The following is an 11,354-nucleotide window of genomic DNA, read 5'->3' on the forward strand; positions in this document are numbered from 1 at the left end:
ATGAAAACGCTGGTTTCTGTAAGCCTCTCCCAGGCACATAGTCCTTAAAGTCTTCCTTCTTACAGCATCTTCCTGTTTCCCTCCAGATCCCTCCATCACTTCTACACTGTCCAGCAAGGTTCAGCATGCCACGCATTCCCAGGACCCAGGACTCCCACTACCTGAGGAAAATGGAGGAGAGATCACACCCTGATTCGATTAAAACATTGAGTCTTAGATTAAATGCAAAATAAGCCAACGAAGCACGATTTTTTCCCATGACAAGGTTCATAAAGATACATTGAGTCGATCTGGGTTTGGGAAATAGATCTTCATTATACCTTGTTGAGGGGAATAAAGGTCATAACCCACTCTCAAGGCAAATTTGTTGACACCCCTCAAAATTTAATATGCCTGTTGTTTTCTCCACCAATTTCATGTCTAGAGATTAATGCCACAGATAAATTCAAAGTATTCAGATAGTTGTTGAAGCTCCACTTATAGTAACAAGAGACCAAGAACAACCACCTGGAGCCAGCCATCAGCACAGTGTGGTTATCGTATTAAAGTTTTATTTTACTTATGTGACAGACGGATTGTCCCAGAGAGAAAGAGAGAGATCTTCCATTCATTGCTTCGTTCCCAAATGTCTGCAATGAAGGGGGTGAGGCCACGGCAAAACCAAGACTCAGGAATTCACATGCGCCTCACACAGGGCTGGCAGAGGCCCAAGCCCTTGGACCATGACCCGCTGCTTTCCCGGGCACTGGAACAGGGAGCTGGGTCAGAAACAGAGCAGCTGTAAATCACACCGGAGCTCAGACACTAGATGTGAGTTCCAGTCTCGATCTGCACCCGATTCCAGCTACCTGCTAAGGTGTACCTGAGAGGTACAAGAACTTGGGTCCCTGCCGCAGCTTGAGAGACCCTGATGGAGTTCCTGACTTCAGCATCGCCCATGCCAAACTGCTGTGGGCATTTGGAAAGTAAATTAGCAGAGCAAACAGTTCTCTTTGTTTCTGTCACACACACAGACACAAGTGAAAATAAAGTTTAAAACTATAAAGTTCCACCTGCAAAAATTGGTTAAAATACCATCCCCCAAAAAAGAATAAAATTACTGTCTGTGCGATGATGTGGTGGTTTCCACGTAATATTACTGGATAAGAAGAACAAGAAGCAGATCAGCCTATAAAAGCAAGGAATACACGCAAAGCTAATACAGTTTACCAGACACCCTGGCACGTCCTGCATGCTGCAGGCCTTCCAGTTGTGTGTGCCCTTGATAAATATGTTGAATGGTACTTCTCAAGATTTATATATTCATGCATATGTATGTGTGCATACTGTTTGCTCTTCAGATGTCTTTAGAGGAATCCCTGAGACACTGACAGTCAGGATGCTTGGAGAGGAAACAGGAAGCCTGACCTTGGTGGGGAACTTACTCTTTACCTTTCTGTACAAGTCAGAAGCCCCTGGAAAAACACTCCAAGCTCAGGCACCAGCAACAGAAGCAGAAGCTGAAGAGAATTGCTACATCGCTGTAACACCGCATCCATGTTTTCTTCATACACCAGCACACATGGAAGCATGTTTTTTAATATTTTTTTTTTGGAATGGCAGATATACAGAGAGGAGTAGAGACAGAAGACCTTCCATCTGATGGTTCACTCCCCAAGTGGTTGCAAGGGCTGGAGCTGAGCCAATCCAAAGCCAGGAGCCAGAAGCTTCTTCCAGGTCTTCTACACAGGTGCAAGATCCCAAAGCTTTGGGCTGTCCTCGACTGTATTCCCAGGCCACAAGCAGGGAGCTGGATGGGAAGTGGAGCTGCCGGAATTAGAACCGGCACCCATATGGGATCCTGGTGTGTTCAAGGCGAGGACTTCAGTCGCTAGGCTATTGCGCCAGGCTCTGGACAAGGATATTTACACAGCTCACTGAAGTAGTCAGTCAAGAATGCTTCCTGCAGCCAGAGGCTGCTAATCTGGGGGCTTCAGTCACCACAGGTCCCATCTGTGGCCTCCATGGAGAAATACGACACCTGAATTCCATCTCTGCACACCAGAATACCAAGAGTGTACCAGATGGAAACAGAAAAATGGAAATCATAAAAACAGGGAGTGATGGTGTAATTTAATGTGTCTACTCAAAGATGCTTATACAACTCTTAGAACAATCATTATGAAAGTGGTTCTTTAGGGGCTGGCTTTGTGGCATAGTAGGTAAAGCCACTGCCTGGGACTCCAACATCTCATATGGACACAATTAGAGTCTCAGTTCTTCCGTTTCTGATCCAGCTCCCTGCTAATGCCCCAGGGAAAACAGTGGAGGGTGACCTGAGCTCCTGTACCTACATGGGAGTCCCAGAACAAGTTCCTGGCTTCTGGCTTTGGACCAACACAGCTCTGGCCACCGTGGCTATTTGGAGAATCCACCAATGCCTGGAACAGCTCTCTGTGTGTCTTTCTATTTGTGTGTGTGTGTGTAGGGATGAGGGGCATGTGTGGCCGTGTCCTTTTCTCTATATAATTCTTTCAACGAAATAAATCTTTAAAAAATTATATAAATCTTTATGATATAACATGCAAGATCTAGTACTCATACAATGCTATCACATCAGAGTAAAAATAAATATACCTTTGGCTAGGACTGAAAAGACATGTAAATTGAAAACGTTATGTTTGGGACTTAGTTACTGGACTTGATCTTTGTTTTCAAAATGTTTCCAATGATCTTAGCTTTGTTTTACAATATAAAAAATTACCATGATAAAAATATTAATAGAAGAAACTTCACTGTTTCCAGATAATGGCTTAATTGTGTTACTTTAGAGAGAAAAGTCTAGTTTAATTACTGGAGCCTTCAAACTTAATTGTACAAATTCAACATATGAATTTGTCACTGCACTACTATATTAGTAGGCCAGTTCGTTGCATATAAGTCTCCTCTAATGAACAAAATTAAGAGTGATAAGAAGGACCAGTGTTGTGGCACAGCAGGTTAAACCAGAAGATGGCCCACTGCATCCGTGTGGGAGACCACGAAGAGGCTCCTGGCTTCTGAATGGCTCAACTCCAGCTACTGCAACCCTTAGAGGAATGAACCAGCCAATGGAAGGTGTGTGCCTCTCCCTCTCCTCTCTTTGTAAATCTGCCTTTCAAACAACATGGCTCAACTAAAGGAGTCATTTTTAAAAAGTGTGATACTGAGCAAACAATTTTAGCTTCTCATATAAATGCAAAGCCTTGCCACAGAGCTCTCAGAGCTAAGAACCACCTTTTTGTCACTCACATCAAGCTGGTGGGACTGCAATGTCACAGATGCTCACAAGCTGCCTTCCTTGAGGTCCAGGGCGGAGCCAGGGCTCGGCTGGCCTCCGGCATACGGCACTCCTCATCTTTCAGAATCTTCCTCCTCCTCCTCCACTTCAGTCACCTCACCTTAACTGTCCCCTCTGGAGAAACGAACTCGCCTCCCAGCCTCAGCTGAAAGCTCTGAGCACTCATTTCTTTCTTTTTTTAAGATTTATTTTATTTTTATTGTAAAGTCAGGCATACACAGAGGAGGAGAGACAGAAAGGAAGATCCTCCATTTGCTGATTCTCTCCTCAAGCAGCTGTATTGGCCGGAGCTGAGCCGATCCAAAGCCAGGAACCCGGAGTATCCTCCCAGGTCTCCCACACGGGTGCAGGGGCCCAAGGCTTTGGGCCGTCCTCGACTGCTTTGCCAGGCCACAAGCAGGGAGCTGGATGGGAAATGGAAGCAGCTGCTGGAATTAGAACAGGTGCCCATATGGGATCCCGGCACATACAAGGCAAGGACTTTAACTGCTAGGCTACTGCACCAGGCCCTGAGCACTCATTTCCATTGTCTCAATCCTTTCAAGGCTGGTGTATTTCTCCACGAAGCCTTTTCTGAATGCTCCAACCTTTAGGGACCAATCTCTAAAAATTACACAGCCCCTTTGCCTGTACCCATTGTTGGAAACTGCCGTATGACATTTTTAATACTGTTTGTCTTGGTTCCACAGCATATACCTACTTCTAAAGAATGAAAACGCTTTGAAAGAAGCTACTTTTCTTTTTTAGTGTCCTTATGGAAACAGTGTTTGTGAACTGCTGCCCGCCTTGGATGGTTTTATTTTAGATATGCCATGAATATGCAACACATTAATGACTCACATCAGTGACGTTGTAATAAATATGTTTTTGCAGTCTGCTTTGTATCCTTTAGGTAAAAGTCACTGCTACACAAATGTTATTCCAAGAGCTGACAGAGGTTACATTAAAATATGATGTGAATATTAGTCAGTATGACTAATGCCAAAAGGGGGAATTAGGAAAAATTTACAAAGAAAAATAGATATCTTAATTATTTCAATTAATGAAGTCACTTTTGACTCATATGTCTTCCAATAATGTGCAATGATTTCATAAAGCCACATGTGGTGACAGCTTGTTGTAGAGATATATCTATACCTTATTTTATTATGCTAGACTACCTCTGCAAGAAACATTGGTTATTACATGTGAAGTAATAGTTATGGATTTAAAAATGTATGGCATTTTCTGTTTGACAGAATTCTGCATAGCCACAAAACTCATGTGGTATAAGAATATTCATTACACGGATGGAGGGCTGGGTATGCAAACGGGACCCTTCACACCATCAGCCACTTCTGGCTGCTCAGGGTGAGGGGGATGTGGCCTAGCCTGGCTGTTTCTGAGCAGCCGGGGCCATCTTCCCTTGGCCAGCCAAGTGCCAATGGGAGCCAGGCTTCGCCCACTGGCCGCCCTCCAATGAGCTCTGGGGATTTGGGGGTGATGAATTACTGCCTAAGACATCCATGGAGAAGGCCACTGTATGTGTAGGTGATGAATGAATCCTGAGGGACACCCAACAACAGGGCCACTGTACTTGCAGGTAGATGAGGGGGGCTGAGACCTGGTGGTTTGGAGGGGAGAGACCTGAAGATCTGTGTGGGTCAGACTGATTCACCAGCCCACATGGATTTCCTGACATGGGCTTGTTAGTGCAGAGCATTGTTGATGCCACATGCCACCCCACATGAAAAGTATGGCTGGGGCCCCGTCTAGCAGAGCTAGATCCTAATACCTGAGTGTCGGAACAGGGGACAGGTCACATCAGGTAGGGGCATGACACTAACCAGTAAGCGAGAGAACCAGGTCCGGGAGTAGATTCCACGGGGGATAAGTGGGCCCAACCCTGTGGAAGTACAAGTCCTGCTGGTTAGTTCAAGAGTTGGTTCAAGAGTTGGGGTGGTGACTGGCTGAGCTAGGTGTGAACATAGAACCCACCAACACTCACAGGTAGTGGGGCCAGAAATGACTGGGCAGGTCCAAGCTGCAGCACCTGCATGTGCATTCCAAAACAGAGTGTAGGGCAGGTCAGCACACAAAATCCACCAGCTCATACAAAGGTCAAGATGGAGGGGCCAGCTATGCCAGGCAAGGTCCTAGCACCTGCTGGCACATGTGAGATCTGGGTCTGGGAGTTGGCTGAGGAGGAGAACCTGGGAAACTCCCCTATGGGGTCATAGCTCCCACTGGTGAGCATGTGGTCCAGACATAGGGGTTGGGCAAGCTGGGCAAGGTAGCTGCATCTGTTGGCAAGTGTGGGGGTTGGTTTTGGAACGGGGTGAACCAGGCAGGGCCAAGCAAACCTTAGCCCACTGGCAAGTGCAGAACCAGGCTGCAATGCAGGTCATGCCAGGCTAGGGTATCACACCTACTGGTTTACATGAGCCAGGGATGGCAGCAGACTGAGCAGGGCCAGGTTGCTGCACTCACTAGCTGGAATTGAGATTGGGGGGCTGGCTAGGTCAGACCAAGCTACAGCATCCAAAGGCAAAGGCTAAGACAGATGAGTGGCTATGCCAGGGCAGGTCAGAGCAACCACTGGCAGGCGTGAGATCTGTGCATGGGAACCAGCCTAGTTGGGCGCAAAGGGGACACCCTGGCTGGGGTGTAATTCCCATTGGTGAGTGCAAACTCCAGAATGGGGGCTGCGATCTGGTCTGGATATGGCTGCAGAATTCCTCAGCATGGGTGTGGGCTGGGTATGGGATGTGCCTGACTGGGCTAGACCCCAGCACCCACTTGCTAGAGTAGGCCTCTGCCCCTGCTGAGCCATGCATGAGCTGTGTCTGGGTATGGTCCAAACTTGGCGGGGCTGTAGCACCCAACAACAAGAACTGGAATGGGTAAGGGCAGGTCAGGAAAGGCCACTTCCTATGGTACAGGAGGTGGACAAAGTAGAACTGGCCATTGGACCTATCGGTGTGCTTGTGATCTGGCATTGGGAGAGATCCTAATGGAGGAGCTTGGGTAACTACTGTGTCAGGACATATTCCCTGCAGGTGAGTGCAAGAACCAAGGCAGGGAGCAGCCCAGACCAAGCCAAAATATGGTACCCACCAACATACATTTGGTGCAGGTTGGGAGCAGACCAGGATGGGTCCGTTCATATCACCTGCTGGCAAATCCAAGCACCAGAATGGAGTGTGGGTTGGGTAGGGTCAGGGCGCAATACCAGCCAATACCCTCCTCAGCCAACTCCCAGACCCAGATCTCACATGCGCCAGCAGGTGCTAGGACCTTGCCTGGCATAGCCGGCCCCTCCATCTTTACCTTTGTATGGGATTGGGGGCTGGCAGGGCTGGGCTAGGCTGTAGTCCCAACAGCATGAGCTGGAATTGAGGGTGAGTTGGAACTGGCCAGCCTACAGCACTCACTGGCAAATGACGAGGTGAGGCAGACTGTGCCAGACTGGGCCACAGCATCCAACCAACACAAGTGAAACATAGGGGGTGATAGGGATGGACCCAGTGGCGGGGCTGCGGGGCCCTCCTACTGGGCCATTTCTCCTACTGCTGAGTATGAGAACTGGGATGGGGGCAGATTAAGCTGGGCAGGGCTACAACATCTGATGGCCTACACGTGAGCTGGATCAGGGAAAAGCCAGGTTGGGCTGACTATACCTTCTGGTACATGCATAAGCCAGAGTGGATGTGGTGGGTTGGGCTTTGCTGCAACATCCACTGGCAGATGCTGGCATGGGGGGCAAATTCTGTCAGTTGCAGGCATGGCTAGAAAGATGGTGGCACCTGCTGGCACCAGTGTGGACTGGATACTGGGGCTGAATGGGAATGAACTTGGCTTCAATGTCCATTGGCATGTACAAGAGCACAGTGGGATATGGGACAGATGGGACCAATCAGCTGTACATACTGGCAAGCAACAGAAACCAGGGTAGGGGGTGAGCCTGGCTGGGGGTTAATGTGGGTCACTCCAACTAGGTTGCAGCTCCCACTGGTTTATGTGAAGGCCAAGTATGTGGTGGGCAGGATTGGGCTGGATTCCAATACCCATTGGTTCGCTTAAAGCACAGGGCTGGAGACAGAGATGATGCATCAGTTGGAACTACCAGTGTGGGCACAGGCTGATTTGGATGACAGGCTGTGCCAGACCCTGTACTGGCAAACACACACAAGAATCACATCTGAGATGAGGTTTCTTTGGCAATTCCCGACCAACTGAACTGCTGGACTCACAACCCCAACCACAGAAAGAACTGCAGTTTCCATGGTCTGACCATGGAGTGCATGTGTCAGAGCTGGGCCTCCTCAGTGGTTTAGACGGAGCAATGGACAGCATATCAGATGCACATGGAGGATATGGCAGTACATTGGAACCTCCAGAAGACACCTGGTACCATGGCAGAGAATGGAGAACAGAACAAATTGATCAACCACTCCAACCAAGCGTTGGCAGTGAGTATCTGGGCAGATACTCTAAGGTGGACCATAGCAGCCAGTGGATTTGGGAGACATTTCATTGCGATTGGAGTGGATCAACAGCAATTCAGCACTATTGAGCTATTAAAACCTTTTGAGAATTTCATGGCTTTGTAAATTTCTATTTTTCTTCCTGTTGATTTTGCATTGTTGCCTTTCGTTTAAGGGGATGTATAATAACTGGGTAATAGAGATTATCATGTCCAGATGTGAGGAGACAATGCAGTATGCATCTCGACTTCCAGATCAAAGATGGATTACCAATGAAACTGTTAACTATATCTTGACAATAGGATACTGGAGTCAGGCCTGGCAGTGTGGCCTCACGGCTAAAGTCCTCACCTTGAACACACCAGAATCCCATATGGGTGCCAGTTCTAATCCTGGCAGCTTCCCATCCAGCTCCCTGCTGGTGGCCTGGGAAAGCAGTCGAGGACGGCCCAGAGCTTTGGGACCCTGCACTCATATGAGATACCCAGAAGAAGTTCCTGGCTCCTGGCTTCTGATTGGCACAGCACTGGCCATTGCGCTCACTTGGGGAGTGAATAATCGGATGGAAGATCTTCCTCTCTGTCTCTCCTCATTTCTGTATATCTGACTTTCCAATAAATAAATAAATCTTTTTAAAAATTATAAATAAATTAATTAAAAATTAAATAAATATATCTTTTTTAAAAATTATACTTCACTAATATTCACCAGTGCTAAATTAAAAAAAAAAAGGATGCTGGACTCTCTGCTATTGTCCATGTCTGCAATGATGGACATATGACTATTTATGAAGAACTATACTATAGTAATAATATAGTGGAACTGTGGGGGGAGGGGACTTAGGGTGGAGGTAAGGGAAATCCCAAGGTCTGTGGAACTATATCATAAAATGATAAGAATAAAAAAAAATTGTAAATAAAAAAGTTTAACACCAAGTATTAAATGTTAAAAATATTTTTAAAAGAATATTCATTACATTGAAAAATTATAAGCACAATGAAAATTTAAAAATTGGACTACAAACAAGCACATGCACTGTTATTTGGTTTAGGCACATATACACAGATGCATATTACTAACATAGCAAAATTATTTGATTGGAATAGATTTTATGTAAAACAGTGGTTACCTAGGGGTGATAAAATCATTTTGCTGTTTACACTTTGTGCTTTTCTGTGTTGCCTAAATGTTTTGCACTTCGCATTCCTTTCTTTTATGAAAACAAGGGAGTTTCAGTTTTATTCTACCAACGGTCAGATCATCTATTTTCTCTTTCACCTTCTCTTTCTTACCTGCTCATACCTTCATCAACCATAAGAAAGGAAGCAGGTGGGCCCTGAGCAATGGCTCAGAGCTAAGTCCTCATCTTGCACATGCTGGGATCCCATATGGGTGCTGGTTTGTGTCTCGGCTGCCCCGCTTCCCATCCAGTTGCTTTCTTGTGGCCTGGGAAAACAGTCGAAGATGGGCCAAAGCATTGGGACCCTGCACCCAAGCGAGAGACCCAGAAAAAGCTCCTGGTTCCTGGATTCAGATTGGCTCATCTCTAGCTGTTGGCAGCCACTTGAGGAGTGAACCAGTGGATAGATTTTGTCTCTCCTTCTTTCTGTAAATCTGCCTTTCTTTTTAAAAAATGAAGTGAAAAAGAAAAGGAAGCAGGTTCCTGCTGTTAAGGTTATAGACAATCTACCTAGCTAGTAAACAAGTCCTCATTCAAGTGAGCACACTCCTTGAGCAGCTCTTAACACCAGGATGAGGTGAGCTCTTATTCGGCTTAAGGGGAAATCGGCAAGGTCTGTTCACCTCTTCAGCTTTCACAATAAGAAATCCTCCTCAAAACTCTCCTGAGAGCCTGAGATACTCCAAGGAGTGGCAGACTGTATTCCAGTCACTCTGACAACACCATTTGTTCTCATGCTCACTGTTAAGAAGTAAACATTTGCTTCCTTTTCAAAATGAGATGTTCAGTTGTGAGCAGACAACCAGCTAGCCTAACAGCTTGCAGATGTTTGAAAAGTCACACATAGCCAGCTAGTGTAACAGCTAGTTACATGCACCTGAAAAGTTCTTAGGTAAACAGGATGTTAAGAGTAGCCCAAACAGCTGAAGCAGATGCCAAGAAAATGGAATCTCATAGAACTCAGCCAATGGGGAACTAGAGGAGGAACTTGCGTATCGGAATCAATTGCTTGATGAAACTGTACCAGCTGTGCTAGCCCGCTAGGCACATTATCCTGCAAGAGGGTTAATAAAGGCCGGATTCTACCATCTAAGTCCATTGTTTAAATGGACATGCGAGGTTACTGCTCCCCTCCACACTCCCTATCTCCATGTACATCCCAAGTACATGTCCTCCACTCACATGCTGTAAAGCTCAGTGCAAACACAGGTGTGATAACATACTATCCCAGTGGCCAATGGCTCCTTTTCTGATTTCCCAGTAAATGAGCCAACACAGTGTTCAAATATGATACATACTGCCTCCCAAATCCAGAGATATGTGCCCTATTCTTAGTGGGAAAGCATTGATGAAGAACCTAACCTTCCTTCTTCTAGGTTATGCATCCCCACACCACTATCATCAGAAATATATTGGGGGCTCGGTACAATAGCCTTACGGCTAAAGTCCTCGTCCTGAACATGCCAGGATCCCATATGGACACCAGTTCTAGTCCCGGCAGCTCCATTTCCCATCCAGCTCCCTGCTTGTGGCCTGGGAAAGCAGTTGAGGATGGCCCACGTGGGAAACCTGAAGGAAGTTCCTGGCTCCTGGCTTCAGATCGGTGCAGCTCCAGCCATTGCACTCACTTGAGTAGTGAATCATTGAACGGAAGATCTTCCCCTGTCTCTCCTCCTCTCTGTGTATTTGACTTTACAGTAAAAATAAATAAATCTTTTTTTTTTTAAAGAAATGTAATGTAATGGCAGGTCCCTGTATATTCTCAGAATATGTCTCCCACCCTCTGACATAGGGCAGCTGCCACTTTCTGTTCTCCAGCTCCTTTATGGATGTTATCCCCACCAGAGGAATCAGTGTGAGGGCCTGTAGATATTGATGGCCAAGATCAGAGGTTGATCAGTTGCCATCCACCAGCTACATCCAGCCTGTAGCCTCTCTTGAAATAGCCACATTTGGCCTAGGAAAGCAGTGGAGGATAGCCCAAAGTCTCACAACCCTATACCTGTGTGGGAAACCCAGAGGAGGCTCCTGGCTCCTGGCTTCAGATCAGCTCAGCTCCAACCGTTGGGGCCACTTGGGGAGTAAACCAGCAGATAGAAGATCTTTCTGTACCTTCTCTCTGTAAATCTGACTTTCCGATAAAAAGAAATAAATCTTAAGAAAAATAGCCACATTTATCGAATTCAAGATTGTCTATGAGTACTTTTGTACTATAATAGCAAGCAAAGTTAAATAATTGTATAAGAAACCATAAGGACAAAAGCCCAAATGTTCACTGCCTGCCCCTTTAAAATAAATGTTGCCAAAATCTTATCAAGATGGCTGTATGGAAGTAGATGTTATATTAGCAAATCACTGTTTGAGATGCCCATATTCTATACTAGATTGC

Source organism: Ochotona curzoniae, unplaced genomic scaffold (assembly GCF_017591425.1).
Source record: "Ochotona curzoniae isolate NIBS_2020 unplaced genomic scaffold, NIBS_Ocur_1.0 scaffold_2587, whole genome shotgun sequence".
Classification (NCBI taxonomy): Eukaryota; Metazoa; Chordata; class Mammalia; order Lagomorpha; family Ochotonidae; genus Ochotona; species Ochotona curzoniae.